Source organism: Mustela putorius, unplaced genomic scaffold (genome assembly GCF_011764305.1).
Source record: "Mustela putorius furo isolate JIRA1106 unplaced genomic scaffold, ASM1176430v1.1 tig00000738_pilon_pilon_pilon, whole genome shotgun sequence".
NCBI classification, from domain to species: Eukaryota; Metazoa; Chordata; class Mammalia; order Carnivora; family Mustelidae; genus Mustela; species Mustela putorius.
In genome coordinates, this window is record NW_025421463.1 from 5951422 (window position 1) to 5957511 (window position 6090).

A 6090-nucleotide genomic window follows, 5' to 3' on the forward strand; every position below is an offset into this window, starting at 1 on the left:
AGTCATGGGATTAGCCAGTCCCGCCCCCACTTCTTAGGGGTGGGGTTTGGGATTGGGTTGATCGCTAATGGCCAATGATTTAAGCTGCCATCCCAATGTCACAGGACCTCCACAAAACCCTGACCAAGCGGGTTTGGAGAGCTTCTGGGGTGCTGAAGGCATCCACATGCTGGGATGGTGGCACCTGCCATATTCCATATGCCCAGAAGCTCTTGCGCTCTGTGGATTCTTCCAGATCCCCCACTGTGTACCTATTCATCTAGCAGTCCATTGGTGTCTTTGGTAACAGCCTTTTTTTTTCTCTTTTTAAAGATTTTATTATTTATTTGACAGAAATCACATATTAGGCAGAGAGGCAGGCAGACACACACACACACACACACACACACACACGAAGCAGGCTCCCCGCTGAGCAGAGATCCTGATGCGGGGCTCGATCCCAAGACCCTGAGATCAGGACCTGAGCCGAAGGCAGAGGCTTAACCCACTGAGCCACCCAGGCGCCCCTGGTAACAGCCTTTTTTTTTTTTTTTTTTTTTTTTTTTTTTAAAGATTTTATTTATTTATTTATTTGACAGAGAGAAATCACAAGTAGATGGAGAGGCAGGCAGAGAGAGAGAGAGGGAAGCAGGCTCTCCGCTGAGCAGAGAGCCCGATGCGGGACTCGATCCCAGGACTCTGAGATCATGACCTGAGCCGAAGGCAGCGGCTTAACCCACTGAGCCACCCAGGCGCCCCGGTAACAGCCTTTTTTAATAAATCAGCAAAGTACCTCTTTCCCTGAGTTTTGTGCCTGATTTAGAGTCAAATCGGACAGAAGCAGGGGTGGCCTGGGGCCCCTCCACCTATGACAGGCTTCTGAAGCAGGGAGCAGTCTCATGGGACTCAGCCCTTAACCTGGGGGTTCTGGTGCCCCCTCTGGCGCTCACTGTCAGAATGGAGTGAATCACAGGACCCCCAGCTGGTATCCTCGGAGAACGAACGAAGAGTTGCATTTGTGGTCACAAGTCTTCAGCTGTCGTAGATAAGAACTCCCTGGTGGTAGACTCCAAGGCCTTTCTGGCAACCCTGTGAGGTCGGCAGACCCTCCGACACTCTTCACCGCCCAGCCTGGTCTAACTGCTTGAAGACCCCCAGACACCCCCGTGGTTCCCTGCCTCCCCATCTTTGCAGCTCCTTTCCCACGTGAGTACCATGGCTCCTATCAAATCAGAGTCCTTCCTGGAAACTGTTTTTTGTTTGTTTGTTTTGTTTTTTATTTATTTGACTGAGAGAGCGAGAGAGGAACGCAAGCAAGGGGAGCAGGAGAGGGAGAAGCAGGCTCCCCGCTGAGCAGAGAACCCAATGTGGGACTTGATCCCAGGACCTTGGGATCATGACCTGAGCCAAAGGCAGATGCTTAATAACTGAACCACCCCGTTGCCCCCAGAACCTGTGTGTGTGTGTGTGTGTTTTTAAATCCACAGCCCAAGAATTACTCTCTCAGTCAGTACTGATCATTTAAAATCATGCTGCTTGTTGGGACGCCTGGGTGGCTCAGTGGGTTAAAGCCTCTGCCTTCAGCTCAGGTCATAATCTCAGGGTCTTAGGATCAAGCCCCACATCGGGGTCTCTGCTCCGCAGGAGCCTGCTTCTTCCTCTCTCTCTCTGCCTACTTGTGATCTCCGTCTGTCAAATAAATAAATAAAATCTTTAAAAAATAAAAAAATAAATAAAATCACGCTGCTTGTTTGCGGAGACCATCCTGAGGTCAGGAACCGTGGCAGTTCAGCTCTTGGTCTCCTCACAGGCTCCAGAGAAACTTCTCAGCAGATGTGTGTAGCATCCTGGTTGAAGAGGCAGAGCTGAAGAGATCACGTTGGTTGACAAGGCAGCTGGGAACAGGCCATCTGTCCCCAGGTACCCAAGTGACTTCAAGGGGAGCTGGGACTAGGACTTGGGGCTTCCGCTCCCCACCCCAACTCCTCTTTCCACACCTGACCGCCTCCGTAATGTACCGTGGTGGATCCTCCTCCCAAAGTTCCTCTGGTCTGGTTTCCCGGGTGATGCAGTTTTGGAATGTTGGTGTATTGGAGGGATCCAGAGCTAATGGCCGAGGAAGAATTCTTGAGATGTCTTTGGTGCAAAAGTGTTCTTAAAGCACAGGGACAGGACCCCTGGGCAGAAAGAGCCACATTGGGGTCCTAAGAATGGTTGATAATATACTTCCAAATGGGGAGATAGTTAGGGATAGTATAAGTCTCTAAGGAACTTGGAAGCAAGGTTTCCAAGACCTATAGGGGCTAGCTGTTGTTTTAAAAAGGTCATTTACTGCTGTCTAGTAAAACCTTACTTATGAGACCCTTCACATGTTTATCAGGGGGGCACATGCTTGGAGAATGGTTGATAACGTCTATTTTGGGGGGTGGGTAGAGAGAAAGGAAGTTTCCAAAGGGATTTTTACAGGATTCTAGAGGTTGGGCTAATGCCGAGCTAAAGTAGCCTTTTGCCTCCAGCAAAGGATTCACATGGAGGCAGCTTAGCTCCTGGAGGAAGGTCACTCTGCCTGTCCCAAGTACTTGTCAGCGGGCTGCAAAGGAAATTTAATTTTTCCTATAGCCCTTTTGCCTTTGTTCTCCACATCAGTGAGACAGGGAAATCTGCTGTGGACAGTTCCCCTTCTCCTCTGGGACAGCATGCCCAGGCACCGGGTTGTGACCTGGGTCCTGTTTTCCCGAGGACAGCTTTCTGGTTCATACTGGGGTTTGCGGTCAATCTCAGACAAGCCAGAGGAACAAAGATCCCACAGCTACTGACCTTGATAACCACTTAGACAGCCAGGCAGAGCTCCAGGCCCCCTCACTGGAGCCCGCATGGAAGGGCTGTCTGGCAGGGACCCGGGTCCCAACACACTGTGAACTGTACACCTGGCCCAGAATGTCAGATCACTCTGTGCCCCTGTCTGGGACCCTTCTAAAGCCCAGACTGTAGAGGAAAACACAGTTGTGCAGCATGGGAGCGGAGAGGGCTAGGGACCTAAGAAGCCCCGGGTTAGGTTGTAGGCTTTCTCTTTCTGCCCTCCAGCCAGCTCCCTGCCAAGTCAGCAGTTTCCATTGGTCCCTTGTGTGGCTTCTCTGTGGCTGCCAGGACCCTGGTTCACAGATAGCAGCTTGGAAAGATGACCCTAAGGATGCTGAAGAAGGTTTGGAAGGGTATCCCACCATCTGCACGCCCACCTTCCTTTTCACCTCTCCCTTCTGGCTGGGAACCCAGGCTGGTGAACCCTGGCTGCCGAAGGAGAGCTCAGAGACAACCTGGCATTGGGCTCTTTGCCTTTCTGGATTTTTCCTGGCGCAAGCATTTTGCCATGTGGCTTGTGGTCTTCCTATGGATCATCTTAATGGAGGTGTCCTAGTCCTTTGGCTGCATACACGCTCATTTCCAAATGTTCATAATAAGCTTGTTTCCACTGGGGGCTGTTACAAATGACTGCAACAAACAGTCATTTGTGGGTTTAAAAACTATTGAATTTCTTAGAGAAGCACAATGAAGCCTATAAGGGGGAGGAGAATGATTTGCTTTATTTTAGCAAAGAGAAGAAAGGAAACAGGAGAGCTGGGACCAGGGGGACAGATCTATGTCACCTGGGCTGATGGGCATACAAGGTTTCTTGGTGCTGCTCTCTCCCTTTTCTGTATGGGTTTGCTATCTCTCACAATAAAAATTTTCAGATGCAAACACGGTCCCTGTCCTCAGCTAACAGTCCTGTGGGAGGAACACATGAGAAACCAGGATCTAGCAGAGTGGTGACAAATGCCGGGATGGGCTAGGGGACCCAGATGAGGGCTGCTTACCTCAGCCTTAGGAAATCAGGGAGGGCTTCCTGGGAGAAGTGACCACTGGTGCCTAAAAGATGTGGAGGAGGTGGTTCCATGACACCGAAAGGAAGGGTGTTCCTGGCAAAGGTCCTGTCAGGAGCAAAGAGTTGGGAGAGAAAGAAAGTGACCCAGATAACGCCTGGTGCGTTGGCCCATCTGGCCAGAGTGTTGGTGAGGTCGAGCCAGAGCTGGAGCAGAGGGTAGGGGCTGGCCCCGGGCAGTGTGTGAACCTCAGTAGGAGTCCGGGTGGTCTCCAGGTGCGGGGCAGCTGGAGGAGGGTGCGGTCACATCGGGATCTGAGGACTCCTGCGCCTCCCGGATGCAGGACAGGTTGTGGGTGGTGGAAAGAGACAAGAGCGTCCTCGTGTTTGCAGCTTTTTGCTTCTCCTGAATTGCTCCACTGAGATCACTTCCAGAATGCTCACCGCCCCCCCTCCCATCACACCGTCCATTTCTTGGCTGTTTTTGCTTTACCTCTTCCAAGAGGCCGTGACCTCTTTGAAAGCAGAGGCTAGGTCTTTTTTTTTTTTTTTTTTTTTTTTTAGATTTTATTTATTTATTTGACAGATAGAGATCACAACCAGGCAGAGAGGCAGGCAGAGAGAGAGAGGGGAAGAAGCAGGCTCCTTCCTGAGCAGAGAGCCCGATGCGGGGCTCAATCCCAGGACCCTGAGATCCTGACCTGAGCCGAAGGCAGAGGCTAACCCACTGAGCCACCCAGGCGCCCTGCAGAGGCTAGGTCTTACTCATCTCCGTAACCCCAGTGTTTAGTGCATACCGCAGGCACTGAATAAATGCTTGTGAATGAGCGAACTTCCCCTGAGCAGCTACCAAGTGCCAGGCACTACTCTCCGCGCTTTATGCATATTCCTTTGTGGGCACGATCTTCATGACCACGCTCCTGGGATGTGTTACTGTTACTCCGGGTTAGTCCTCCGAGAAGCAGGATTTGAGGGGAAAAGGAGGAAGAGTAAGGAAGGCAGGTCTGACTCCTGGGGGAGGGTTAGGTACGCAGATTCTCAGACAGCAGATAATACGGTCCTAGCAAAGTGTCGGCTGGGCAGCCGGAAAGTGGTCCAGCCAAAGTCACTGGTTGAGGGAGTCCTGCACCCTGTGGGAACTGGCCTGCATAGCTCCCCTTCACGCAGGCCCTGTCAGGGGCAGCCTGCTCCTGCGATCTTGGCAGAAACACCAGAGCCGATCTGGAAGAGCAGCAGCTGGGACCTTCTTTCAAGGGTGTGCACAGGTCCCATTTTACAGGCGTGAAAACTGAGGCCTGAGAGGTAAGGTCACTTGCCCACAGTCGCACAGATAGGAAGGAATTGAGCTCCTTTGCTTCAGAGAACATCTTTGTCACCCCCTACTCCATAGCAGTGCTATTACACACTGAATTTGTGTGCCCCGAATTCATATTGGAGGTCCTAACCCCCAGTGCCTTGGAACATGACCTTATTTGGAAATAGGGTCACTGCAGAGGTAATTAGCTGAGATGAGATTGCCCGGGAGTAAGGCGGGTCGGTAATCTACTATGACAGCGTCCTCATGGAAAGGGGAAGTTTGGGCCCAGAGCTGCAGGGAGAGAATGTCCTGTGAACCCGACAGAGGGAGGGGTGATGTGCCTACAGGCCAAGGACTGCCAGAGACGGCCAGCAGCCTGCCAGGCTGGGAGACAGCCCGGGACAGGTCCTCCCTCACACCCTGGGAAGAAACCAACCCTGCTGACGCCTTAAACCTGGGTTTTTGGTCTCCGGGACTGGGAAGCGACACATTTCTATTGTTTCTGCGTACTGCCCCCCACACTCCTACTGCAATCCGGCTGACCCAACACAGTGGGAACACCTTTTGTGGCAGCTAGTTATGCAAAGACATGCGAGGTGGATTCCTGGAATGTTCTCCATCCTCCACCCCAGCAGCACGAACAAGGATGGGATCCTTCCCAGTCTTGGTTCTGGCTCCCAACCTTGGTCGCTGTGCTCCCGCCTGATATGCTATCTTAGGAAAATCCATTCTAGCTTATCTCCCACGGCTCAGCCCTCTGGAGGATGTCCGTGCAGGATATGGCTCCGGCCAGCCATCCCCAGGCCTAGCTCCGGCCACCCATACCTGTCCCGAGGTTCCATCTGTGAAGGCCCCTGGCTTCCGAGCCATCCAAGGGAAGCAGGTTCTTCGGAGGCCAGCCCAGGGCCATCTGCCAAGCAGGCTGTTTCCCCACTTGGTAGTTCCTCAAGGATCC